Consider the following 13456-nt stretch of genomic DNA (forward strand, 5'->3'; position numbering starts at 1 on the left):
TGTACTTCAGGACAGATCTTGAAACATCCTTTGTGATGATGAATGTTACGCCATTCCTCTTCAAACTATCATTCCCGGTATAGTAGATCACATGGTTGTCTGATTCAAAGTGGCCAAAACCAGTCTATTTCAGCTGTTATACAGCACTTCAAAAATGAATTTAGTCTATGGCTGGGTAATCTTAGACACATCTGAAATGAGTTATGAAATGGCCTCTTTAATAGGGTGGTCTAATTTGAGATGGGAGCTCTGGTAGCATAGTGCCTAAGGCATTTGATTGTTAACCAGAAGCCTGGTGGTTCAACCCACCAGGCACTCCTTGGAAGGAAGGTTGGGCAATCTACTTCAGGAGTGATACTGCCTTGGAAACCCAAGGAGGGGTCGCTATGAGTCGGGTCCAACTTGATGGCACATAATAAAAGCAACAACAATTTGAGATGACCTGAAGTCCCTCCATTTCTGTTGTCCAACTCCAATAAGTAGCATTCATATTAGTTCTAGAATACCATGCACAGAGCATGTCTGATTTCTCCAGAAAATCTCACCAGGGCAGGGAAAGGGAGAAGAGAATACAGAGGGTGGGTTTTCCAACTCACAGACTGATACTGGTTTAGAGGCTACACCATAGCTAGCTGACATTAATGTAAAACTCTAAAGACCAGAAATTGAATCATGATCCTTCCCTTTTCGATTTCTCCAATGGCACAGAATATGAGCTCTTTCCCATGTATGATTGTTCCTGCCGCCCCTCTAGCCTCTTATCAATGTGGCAGCCTCAACCCTACCTGGGTTCAATCACTCCAGCACCTCTGCCTCCTTTCTGAGCCCAACACATGCCAAGGATTTTCCCAGCTCAGCAGCCCAGTTGTACAACCTCCCTCTGACCAGTGTACCTTTCTCTCTGTCTTGCACAGCTGGCTCCTTCCCAGATTTCATGTTACAATTTAGAATCACCTCCTCAGTGAGGCTCTCTCTCATCACCCAACTAAGATAGCTCTCATCCATTATTTTCTATCTTAGTACCCTATTTGTTTCCCACATAACACTGGACTTGAAATTATTTCATGTATAAGGTTATTTGATTTGTGAGATCTCTGCCCCTAGACTAAAAGCTTCGTAACAACAGAAATCACCTCTATTATATTTGCTGTTGTGGCTCTAAAATTTAGCCCAATTTCTGACACACAGAAGGTACTCAATAAATATTTGTTGAATGAATTGATGGCAGGAGGGAAATCTAAGGGCAATTTACATACTTAAGGGGGAATAAACAGATGTCTTGTTCCTTAAGGGGAGGTGGGTGGATGGATGAAAGCTAAGAGAAAATATAACAGGCTAAAACTTATGCCCACACAAAAACCTGCACATGAATGTTCATAGCAGCTTTATTCATAATTTTCAAAAATTGGAAGCAAACAAGATGTCCTTCAATAAATAAGTTGATAAACAAACTGTGATCCCTGCATAAAACGGGATTTTCTTTTTTTTCCCCAGTGACAAAAATGAACTATCAAACCACAAAATGAACTATCAAACCATAAAAACACATGTGAGATATTTAAGAGCTTTAACTACATATTACTAAGTAAAATAAGCAAGTCTGAAAAGGCTAAATGCTTTATAATTCCAACCAAATGACATTCTGGGAAAGGGAAAACATACCTATTGCTCTCAAATTGATTCTGAATTGGTGACCCTATAGAACAGTAGAACTGCCCTATAGGGCTTCCAAGGCTGTGATCTTTACAGAAGCAGACTAACACATCTTTCTCTCAAGGAGTAGCTAATGAGTTCAAGCCACTGACTTTTTGGTTAACAACAAAAACCAAAAACCAAACCCACTGCCGTCGAGCCGGACCCGACTCATAGCGACCCCTCCTTGGATTTCTGAGGCACTATCTCTACGGAAGTAGATTGCCCAACCTGCCTTCCGATGAGTGGCTGGTGGGTTTGAAACCAGCCTTCTGGTTAGCAGTCGAGTGCCTTAGGCATCACTCTACCAGAGCTCCATTCAGTTACCAGCCAAGCACTTAATCACTGCTCCAACAGAGATCTTTGGTAAAACTACTTTGTTGTAGTTAGTTGCTATCAAGTCAGTTCTGACTAATAGTGATATTATGGACAATAGAATGAAACATTGCCCAGTCTTGTGCCATCCTCACAATCATTGCTATGCTTAAGCTCACTGTTGCAACCACTGTGTCAACCCATCTTGTTGACAGTCTTCCCCTTCTTCACTGACCCTTACGTTACAAAGCATGATATATGCCTTGGTTTTTCAATGCTGCTATAACAGAAATTGCACAGCCAGATGGCTTTAACAAACAGGAATTTAATCTCTCACAGTTTAGGAGGCTAAAAGTCTGAATTCATAGGGCTGGCTCTAGGGGCTGGGTGAAAGCCCCTCGACCTCGGGCTTCAGCTTTGCCTCTCATTCCAGGCCCACTGGAACTAAAGGGGTCTCCTAACTCAGACAGCTGCTGGCTGCTGAGGCTGACAGAACCAAAAATAGGCTGGTGAAATGGCACAATCCCAAATTTGGTAGGTCACTGGTCCAAGTCCAAGAACAATCCCAAGATTGTCAGCAACATGCAAGCCACCGAAATGAAGACTCAGCCTAATACAGGATCCAAATGTGGCAAAAAGCTAGTGAACTTTCTCAAAGCTTCTCCTTATATACTAGAAGCAGGTCACACTCCAAAGGCAGCCAATTAGGTGCTTACAGCAGATCCCACCACAGAGATGATTACAATCTCATCATGGGGAATAACTGCATCCAGATAGCAAGCCACTCACAACCATGGGCCAGCCAAGTTGACACACAGCCTTAACTACCACAATATCCTTTTCCAGGGACTGTCCCTTCTGGTAACATGGCCAAAGCACAAAAGATGAACTCTGGCCATTCTTGCTTCTAGAGAGCATTCTGGCTGTACTTCTTCCAAGACAGATTTGTTCATTCTTCTGGAAGTCCATGGTATATCAATATTCTTCTCCAATATCATGGTTCAAAGGCATCAATTCTTCTGTGGTCTCCCTTATTCATCGTCCAGCTTTCACACGCATATAAGCCAACTGATAATACCATGGCTTGGGTCAGGCATACCTAAATCTTCAAAGTGACATCTATGCTCTTTAACACTTTCAAGAGATCTTGTACAGATTTGCCCAATGCAATGTGCAATTTCATTTCTTGGGTACACAATTGATGCCCATGGTAAAATTATAAAACTAAACCAACCAAACTCACTGTCTTTGAGTTGGTTCTAATAGCGACTCCTCCTTGAGTTTCTGAGGCAGTATCTATACAGAAGTAGATTGCCTAGTCTTTCTTCCAAGGAGTGGGTTTGAACCACCAGCCTTCTGGTTAGCAGTCAAATGCCTTAGGCACTACACCACCAGAGCTCCCGGTAAAATTATAGAGAAAATAAAAAGATCAATGGCTGCCAGAAGGGAGGTGGGAAAAGAGAGAGACAAATAGAGCACAGGACATTTTTAGGGCAGTGAAAATATTCTATATGAGACTGTAATGGTGGACACATGATGTTATGCATTTGTTAACACTGACAGGCCTGTGCAACCCAAAGGGTGAAGTCCTAAATTAGGATCTTTGGTTAAAAATAATGTATAAGTTTTGATTCATCAATTATAAAAAAATGTATCACACTAAATGCAAGATATTAGTAACAGAGGAATCTATTGGTAGGGTAAATATGAGAACTCTCTGTACTGTCCAATTTTTCTGTGATCTTAAAATTGCTCTAAAAAATAAAGTCTACTAATAAAAAAATACCACAAGCTACACTACAAATTTTGTTTCCTCAAAGGGTAGATGGTATATGTGTCTTGTTTCTCTGCATTTAAAGGAAGTTTCCAGAAGCAATCAGCCCAAAACAAACTGGCTGCAGACCTCTGCAGTTTTAAGTCATTTATCCATAAAGTATTCTTTGCTCCTTTGATGCAGTTTTCTGCTTTTCAGTTGCCAATTATCATGACTACAAACCTCAGAGTTCCAACTACTCTGTGGAAAACCAGTAGAAATCAAGCAAACTGTATCCCAGAAACCAATCTTTTATTTTCCAGGTCTTCGACAAGCTATTCAAAGATGCTTATTTTCTACGGTCTTGGCAAGTTGTATGACACAGTAAAAGGAATACAAGACCAACAGTTAGAGGCAGCATGAATATATAATCTGCTATGAATACCAGAACACTTTTGAGAGTTAAAGGAGGTATCAGTGATGATGCCAGGCAACTGCTGTGAACTGGGACAGTGCCAGGCAGAATGGGACATGCAATAATCCTAGTCAAAGGGCCTGTATTTGAGCCCTGGCCCCTACTTATTTACCTTGGGCAAATCACTTATTCAAGCGGAAATCTGCCGACAGAAATATTGCTCAGGAATACCAGGCACTGATCTGCTTCCTCCTCTTCCTTCTTACAGATGAAGATGTGGGCTTGTAGGTTCAAGGACAAGAAGGGTCAGATGTTTGACAGGACATAAGGAATGAGCCAAAGTTCTTATAAAAAAGTGATACTAACCCTAAATTTCAAAGAGCAAGAATTCTGTAAAAACTGAGTTTTCTAGTCATGGTGAGACCATACCTGGCATTTTCAGGTCCTTGGTGACAGGATGTTCGTATTAGGAAGAGAGGTAAGGCAGGCAATAGATCCTGTATGTATACTATATCTGCTGTTGTCCTCACTTCCCATTCCATTCCATTTCTTTGCTTAACTAAATCTGGAATTAATCCTACCTTAAAGTGGTTTGTCATGTTAGTTCTCTTTCTGTTATGTTCTAACTTACCTGAAATGTTTCACCCCTTCATCACATCCTTCAACTCTAATCAGTGACCAAGTTCGTCATCCTTTCCCATCCCTTCTCTCATAGATCAGGTCCTCGTTGTGTCTTCCTGGGACGATGGCAATGACTTAACTTCTCTGTCTACAGTCTTATCCTTATCTTGCAGTCTTACCCTTATCACTCTTATTCTTTCTCCAACAGTGCAATATGTCTTTGAAAAAGGAAACACAAACAAACAAACAAACAAAAAAAAACCTAATTTAATCATGCCACTTTCTGCTTAAACCTTTTTAATGGCTCCCCAGGGCCTACAGGAAAAACTCTAAATGCTTCTGCATGGTATATAAAAATTTTTATAATAAAGCCCCTGCTTATCTTTCAAATCATTATCTCTTATCACACTGAAAATTTGATTGGAGTTGTGGAGAAAGAATTAGTAATTAGTCTTAGGCTGGGTTCTCTCATCTACAACCATCAAGTCAATTCTGATTCATGTTGTTGTTGTTGTGTGCCATTGAGTCAGCTCTGAATCATAGTAACACTACATATAACAGAATGAAACACTATCCAGTCATGTGCCAACCTCACAATCCTTGCTATACTTCAGTCTATAGTTGCAGCCACTGTGTCAATCCATCTCATTGAGGGTCTTCCCCTTTTTTGCTGACCCTCCACTTTACCAAGCATGATCTCTTTCTCCAGTGAATACTTCCTTCTGACATGACCAAAGTAGGTGAAACAAAGTCTGGCCATTATCACTTACAAGGAGCATTCTGGCTGCACTTCTTTCAGGACAGATGTGTTCATTTTTCTGGCAGTTCATGTACTTTCAGCTTTCTTCACCAAAACCACAACTCAGAAGCATCAACTCTTCTTCAGTCCTCCTTATTCATTGTCCAGCTTTCACATGTATATGAGGTGACTGAAAATACCATGGCTTGAGTTAGGCACACCTTAGTTTTCAAAGACACGTCTTTGCTTTTCAGCACTTTAAAGAGGTCTTTTGCAGCAGATTTGCCTACTGCAATATGACATGTGATTTCTTGACTGCTATTTTCATTGGTGTTGACTGTGGATCCAAGTAATATGAAATCTTTGACAACTTCAATCTTTTCTTCATTTATCATGATGCTGCTTATTGGTCCAGTTGTGAGGATTTCTGGTTTCTTTATGTTGAGGTGTAATCCATACTGCAGACTGCAGTCTTTAATCTTCATCCGTAAGTGCTTCAAGTCATCTTCACTTTCAGCAAGCAAGGTTGTGCCATCTGTGTATCACATGTTGTTAGTGAGTCTTCCTCCAATCCTGATGCTGTGTTCTTCTTCATACAGTCCGGTTTGTCAGATTATTTGCTCAGCATACCAACTGAATAATTATGGTGAAAGGATACAACCCTAAGGCTCACCCTTCCTGATTTTAAACAGTGTAGTATCTACTTGTTCTGTTGAATGACAGCCTCCTGGTCTGTGTACAAGTTCCAACTCATAGCAACCCTATAAGACAGAGTAGAATTGTCCCATAGGTTTTCCAAGGCTGTAAATCTTTATGGAAGCAGACTGCCTCATCTTTTTTCTGTGTAGTGGCTGGTGGGTTTGAACTGCTGACCTTTTGGTCCCAAATTCATGGGTCAGACATAAGCCTGGAGGCTTCTCCTGACTCTCATGGTTGCAAGGGCTGAAAAACTCAAAATCAGCAGGTTAGATAGCAGGCTTCTTGCTCACAGGGCTGTGGGAGGTGGTGAATCCCAAAATCTGCAGGTCAGGCATCAGGCTGCTGGCTTATATCCCAAGAGCCGAGTGTAAGACAATGATAAACTGGAGATGATGAAGAGTCAGATGAAGGACAGAGAAAGGGAGAGAAAGAAAGAAAGAGAGCCAGCTTTGTCTGAACATGCATATGCACTGGATGTAGACTACACCCCCAAGGAAACTCCCCTTTCATCAGATCACAAAATAGAAAATAACTAAACAATACTGAGAAATGGCCTATCCAAATTGACACATTAACCATCAGAGTTACCCAGAAAAATAAGCAAATAATAACGATAAACTAGTTCTGGTAGCATAGTGCCTAAGGCACTTAACTGCTAACCAGAAGGCTGGCAGTTCACACCCACTAGCCACTCCTCGGAAGGAAGGTTGGGCAATCTACTTCTGTAGTTATACTGCCTCGGAAACCCAAGGAGGGGCTGCTATGAGTTGGGTCCGACTCCACGACACATAATAACAACAACAACAGACGATAAACTAAAAGAAGCAATTATTAATTGTATGGAAAACAAATAATTGCACAAGAAAGGAGATGTAATAATATAACTTGACTATAATCCTAATCATACTATTTACATCAGGTGTGGATAATCTCTATAAAAATCACCGTACAGAAAAGAGCATAGCAGGTCTGACTGCTAAGCCTTAAAAGGCCTGTTCGTAAGATTTTGTCCTTGGCTTTCTCTCAGCACTTAGATTTCTGGGAGGTTCTCACCGCTCTAACTAAAATGACTGCAACTTATGGTGACCCCATGTGTGCAGAAAAGAACTGTGCTCCAACAGGGATTTTCAATGGCTGTGGCTTTTGGAAGCAGATGGCCATCGATGGCAAATAACAACAACAACAACAACAACAACAACAACACCTTGCAAGGATGCCTGTCAACAGATTAAAGGGCCAAATATCAACCAAATCACAAAACCTCAAGATATAATTGATAAATAATGATTAAATCTGAAGGCTTTTATTCTGCTATAAAAGCAAATTTACAAACAACTGGCAGTTGCACAAAAAGTTAAACATACAGTTAACATTTAACCCAATAATTCTACTCCTACATATATACCCATGAGAAATGAAAACAAAAATTTGTACATGAATATTAAAAGCATCATTATTGATTATAGCCAAAGACTAGAAACAAACCACATAGTCACCAACTGAAGAATGGATAAACAAAAATGGTATGTCCAGTAGAACATTATTATAAGTCTACAGCAGAGTGAAGTATTGATTCATGCTAACATGGATGAACCTTGAAAACATTATGCTAAGTTAAAGAAGGTAAACATGAAAAGCCTCATATTATATGAGTCCATGTATATGAAATATACAAAATAGACAAGTTTACCCAGAGGAAGACAAACTACAGAGTTTTTGAGAGCACACTCTTCCAAACTGGCAAGCCTACCTAGAACTTCTGACATCCACTATACATTGAGAGGGTTCCCTAAACTACCCTCAGGCTTGAAAACTCACTAGACAGACTCACAAAACTTATGGAAAGATATAATTACTCATGATTATAGTTTATTGGAAGGAAAAGATATAATTAAAATTGGCCAAGGGAAAAGGCACATAGTGCAGGTTATAAGGGGATTCAAAATGCAAAGCTCCCATTGTCCTCAGGACACGTTACCTTCTGAGTATGAATGTGTGGTGATATGCAGTGTATTGCCAACCAGGATGCTCCCTTGAGTCTCTGTGTTGAGAGTTTTCATTAGGGCACCACTGATTGATTTTTAATTGCCCTTATGGTTGATCTCATTCTCCAGATTGACTGATATCACTTGATTGGTGATTGTGACATGGCCACCCTCCACCCTAAGATTGTCCAGTGTGGCCAACCTTACCCTAAACAAAGACACAGCTACCAGGTAAGACACATATTACTTTCTAGAAGGCTAAGATAAAGGTCCACCCCATTTTGGGCTATTGGAAATACCATGGTTTGGATCAGGTGCACTTGAGTCTTCAAAGTGACATCTTTGCTCTTTAACACTTTAAAGAAATCTTTTGCAGCAGATTTTCCCAGTGAAATATGTCTGATTTTTTCACTACTGCTTCCATGGGCATTGATTGTGGATCAAAATAAAATTAAATCCTTGACAACTTCAATCTTTTCCCCATTTATCATGATGTTGCTTACTGGTCTAGCTGTGAAGATTTTTGTTTTCATGATGTTGAGGTGTAATCCATACTGAAGGCTGTTGTTGTGGTGGTTGTTAGGTACCATTGACTTGGCTGACTCATGGTGACCCTGTGTACAACAGAAACAATGCCCAGTCCTGCACCAGCCTCACAATCCTTGCTATATTGGAGCCCATCATTACAGCCACTGTATCAATCCATCTCCTTGAGGGTCTTCCCCTTTTTCTCTGACCCTCCACTTTACCAGGCATGATATCCTTCTCCATGGAATGGTCCCTTCTGACAACATGACCAAAGTAGGTGAGATGAAGTCTGTGCATTCTTGCTTCCAAGAAGCATTCCAGCTGCACTTCTTCCAGGACAGATTTGTTAGTTCTTCTGGCAGTCCGTGGTACTTTCAGTATTCTTCACCAACACCACAACCCAAAATCATCAACTCTTCTTTGGTCTTCCTTGTTCACTGTCCAGCTCTCACATGCATATGAGGTGACTGAAAACACCATGGTTTGGGTTAGGCACACCTTAGTCTTCAAAGAGACATCTTTGCTCTTCAGCACCTGAAAGAGATCTTTTGCAGCAAATTTTCCCAGTGCAATATGTCATCTGATTTCTTGACTGCTGCTTCCATTGGTGTTGATTGTGAAACCAAGCAATACGAAATCTTTGACAACTTCAATCTTTTCTCCATTTATCTTGATGCTGCTTATTGGTATAGTTATGAGGATTTTCGTTTTATGTTCAGGTGTAATTCACACTGCAGATTATAATTCTTTAATCTTTATCAGTAAGTGCTTCAAGTCATCTTCACTTTCAGCAAGCAAGGTTGTATCATCTGCATATTGCAGGTTGTTAATGAGTCTTCCTCCAATCCTGATGCTTTGTTTTTATTCATAATAGTCCAGCCCCCAGATTACTTGCTCAGCATACAGACTGGATAACTATGTTGAAAAAATACAACCTTGACGCCCTCCCTTCCCGACATTAAAACATACAATATATCCCCTTGTTCTGTTCAAACGACAGCCTCCTGGTCTATGTACAGGTACCTCATGAGCATAATTAAGTGTTCAGGAATTCCCATTCTTCTCAGAGTTATCCATAATTTGTTATGATCCACACAGTTGAATGCCTTCGTATATTCAACAAGCACAAGTAAACATCTTTCTGGTATTCTTTGCTTTCAACCAAGATCCATCTGGTATCAGCAATGATATTCCTCATTCCACATCCTCTTCTGAATCCAGGTTGCATTTCTGGAAGTTACCTGTCAATAAATTGCTGCAACCATTTTTTAATTATCTTCAGCAAAATTTTACTTCTTCTGATATTAATGATATTGTTTGATAATTTCCACATTCTGTGGGATCACCTTTCTTTGGAATGGGTACAGATATGGATCTCTTGCAGTCAGTAGGCCAAATAGCTGTCTTCCAAATTTCTTGGCATAGACGAGTAAGTACCTCCAGTGCAGCATCTGTTTATTGAAACCTCTCAGGGGGTATCCCTTCAATTCCTGGAGCCTTGTTTTTCTCCAATTCCTTCAGTGCAGCTTTGACATCTTCTTTCAACAGCACTAGTTCTTGATCATATGCCACCTCCTAAAATGGATGAACATCAACCAATTCTTTTTGGTACAGTGACTGTGTATTCCTTCCACCTTCTTTTGAAGTTTCCATCAAAACATTAAATTCAATATTTTGGACATAGCATCTTTCAATATTGCAACTCAAGGCTTGAATTTTTTCTTCAGTTTTTTCAACTTGAGAAATGCTGAGAGTGTTCTTCCCTTTCGGTTTTCTAACTCCAAGTGTTTGCACATTTCATTATAATAACTAACTTGGTTTTCCCAAGCTGCTCTTTGAAACCTTCTGTTCAGCTCTTTTATCTTGTCATTTCTTCCCTTTGCTTTAGCTACTCTCCATTCAAGAGCAAGTTTCAGAATCTCTTCTGACATCCATTTTGGCCTTTTCTTCCTTTCCTGTCTTTTTAATGACCTTTTGCTTTCTTTATGGATGATGTTCTTGATATCATCCCACAGTTCCTTTGGTTTCCAGTCATTGGTGTTCAATGTGTCAAATCTAGTCTTTACATGGTCTCTGAATTCAGGTGGGCTATAATCAAGGTCATATTTTAGCTCTCGTGGATTTGTCCATTTTGGCTCACTAATGCCTAGGCTATCTCTCTTTATGTGTTACATTTCATTTTTGACAACTTTCAATTTTTCTAGATTCATACTTTGTACATTCCATGTTCCAATTATTAATGGATGTTTGCACCTGTTTCTTCCCATTTTCAGTCATGCCACATCAGCAAACAGAGGTTCTAAAACCTTTATTCCATCCACTCCATTGTGGTCAACTCTACTTTGAGGAAGCAGTCCTTCCCCAGTCATATTTTGAGTGCCTTCCGACCTGAGGGGCTCATCTTCTGGCACTATATCAAAGTTTCAGGGCTATTCATAAAGTTTTCCAGTAATATATCGGACAATCTTTCACTGCTATTCATAAGGTTTTTGCTGGCCAATTCTTTGAGAAGTAGTTGGCCCCCTCCTTATTCTGAGTCCGTCTTGGTTTGGAAGCTCCTCTAAAACCTGTCCACTATGGGTGACACTACTGGTATTTGAAATATTGGTGGTATATACTCCAGCCTTAGAGCAACATGCAACCCACCACAGTATGACAAACTGACAGATGAGTGGTGGAAGACTATAGTCTCTGATGAACAGGTGTAACTCCTTCTTCCATCCTATAATAACAAAGGCCTTTGGATTGAAGGCATTGAATCTTGAAAGAGTCAAGTGTTGTCTCCTTTGTTTTGTTTTGTGTGGGTGTGTGTGGGTGTGTGTGGGTATGTGCACACACACACACACACAAGCTTTGGATGCAAATTTACAAGTCAAAGTTGTTTTACGTTCAACAACTCATGCACATTTGATTTCATGCCCCTGAGTACCATCCCCCATAAAAAACTCTCTTCCTTTCTCCTCCCTGCGACTACCCCTTCCTGCGCCTTTCTTATCTATGCATTCCTGTCTGTCCAGCTTTCCCTCTATGCACACTTTGCTCTTTATTGGAGTGTTTTTTGGCTTGGTACAAAGATTAGCCAAAAGAAAAAATTTTCTTTTTACAATTAACTGTTTCCAACAGGATTTACTGTCAGATGCAGTGTCTCCAAGGATCGCATCTGCACCGGCTGAGAACAAGTGCTCTGAAATTGAAACCAATTGAATCTGAATCCTACCTTCACAGCAAGTTATTGAGCCTTTGTTAGACTGTTTTTCCATTAGCACAAAAGTAATAATAATATTCACTAATACTATTGATTAGTAATAATAATAAAATGATATTTACATTGGGCTTTTTTGTGGATTATGTAAAACACAGAACATGCCTATCATAGTGCCTGACACATAAGAAGCTTCCAACATGCATTTGTTGCCATTACTATTTCAACACAAAATTCTGTTTAAAATGATAATGGTGCCCAATGATGAAGGTATACCCCTCAGAATCTCAGTTTCCTCATTTTCAAAATAAGAATAATACATATAACAAAGTAATAATTCAATAATAAAATTCAGGGGACTATAATTTACAAATCACATGGCTGTATTTGCTTTATTTACTAGATTAGTTCTATCATTAGTGTTATTATTATTGTCATATTCAAAACAGCATAGTTGTTATCATATACTCATGCAAAATTTAAAAGTGATTGTCAATTTTCAGCATCAGGATTAAAGATAATGAACTTTTTTTATTTTTCCCTCATGAGAAAACACAACAAAACAATCCTTATGGAATGGGAGTTACCTAAAAAGGTCAATCCAGTTAATGTTCTCAGTCTTTCAGTGTGCAACAATGAATAACTGAGGGAAATAATGAAATATATTTATGATATTCAGACAGAAAAAGAGATCCGGATTTGGTTTGAAAAAGGATCCTAAATCCTGTTAGTTTATCTACAGAAGAGATAATATGAAACAGTACAGATCAGATAATTAAAAACAACATCATGATCAGAGTAGCTGAGTTCTTGGAAACTAACTCCAAAGCATCCCCATGGTGCAGGGGTGACCTATTTCTGAGAAAAGAGAAGATAATTGATATCAGTGCTTCTCAAGCTTTTTATTAAAAAAGAAAAAAAAATTATTGTGATTTGAGTGAAAGTTAATAGAGCAAATTAGTTTTCTGTTCAACCCTTCATACACAATTTGTTTCATGACATTCGTTGCAATCCCCACAATGGAACAGCAGTCCTCCCACTTCCTCCCTGTGTTTCACATTTCCATTCCCACCTTCTGAGTTTTTTCTCAGTGCTTCTCAAACTTGAGATAGCGATAGAATCACCTGGAGGGCTTGTTAAAGCACAGATCCTCGGTCCCACCTCAGAGTTTCTAATTCAGCAGGTCCAGAGGAGGCCAACAATTTGCATTTTTTTTTATTTTATTTTTTATTAATTCTACCCATCTAAAGTTCCTCACAGTAGGATTGGGGGCCAAATTCTACTTGGCAATACTATTTATTATTATTATTATTATTATTATTATTGTGATTTGGGTGAAGGTTTACAGAGCAATTTTACTTTCCATACAACAGTTCACATATACTTTGTCTGATGACATTGACCACAGTTTCCCACAATGCAACAGCTCCCCTCCCACTTCCTCCCCATAGTTACCTCTTCCCTGTGTCCATCCCTCCATGCACTCCTGCCCCCTGAGCTGTCTCCC

Source organism: Orycteropus afer, unplaced genomic scaffold, assembly GCF_000298275.1.
Source record: "Orycteropus afer afer isolate SDZICR_OR568_19922 unplaced genomic scaffold, OryAfe1.0 scaffold00151, whole genome shotgun sequence".
Taxonomy (NCBI): Eukaryota; Metazoa; Chordata; class Mammalia; order Tubulidentata; family Orycteropodidae; genus Orycteropus; species Orycteropus afer.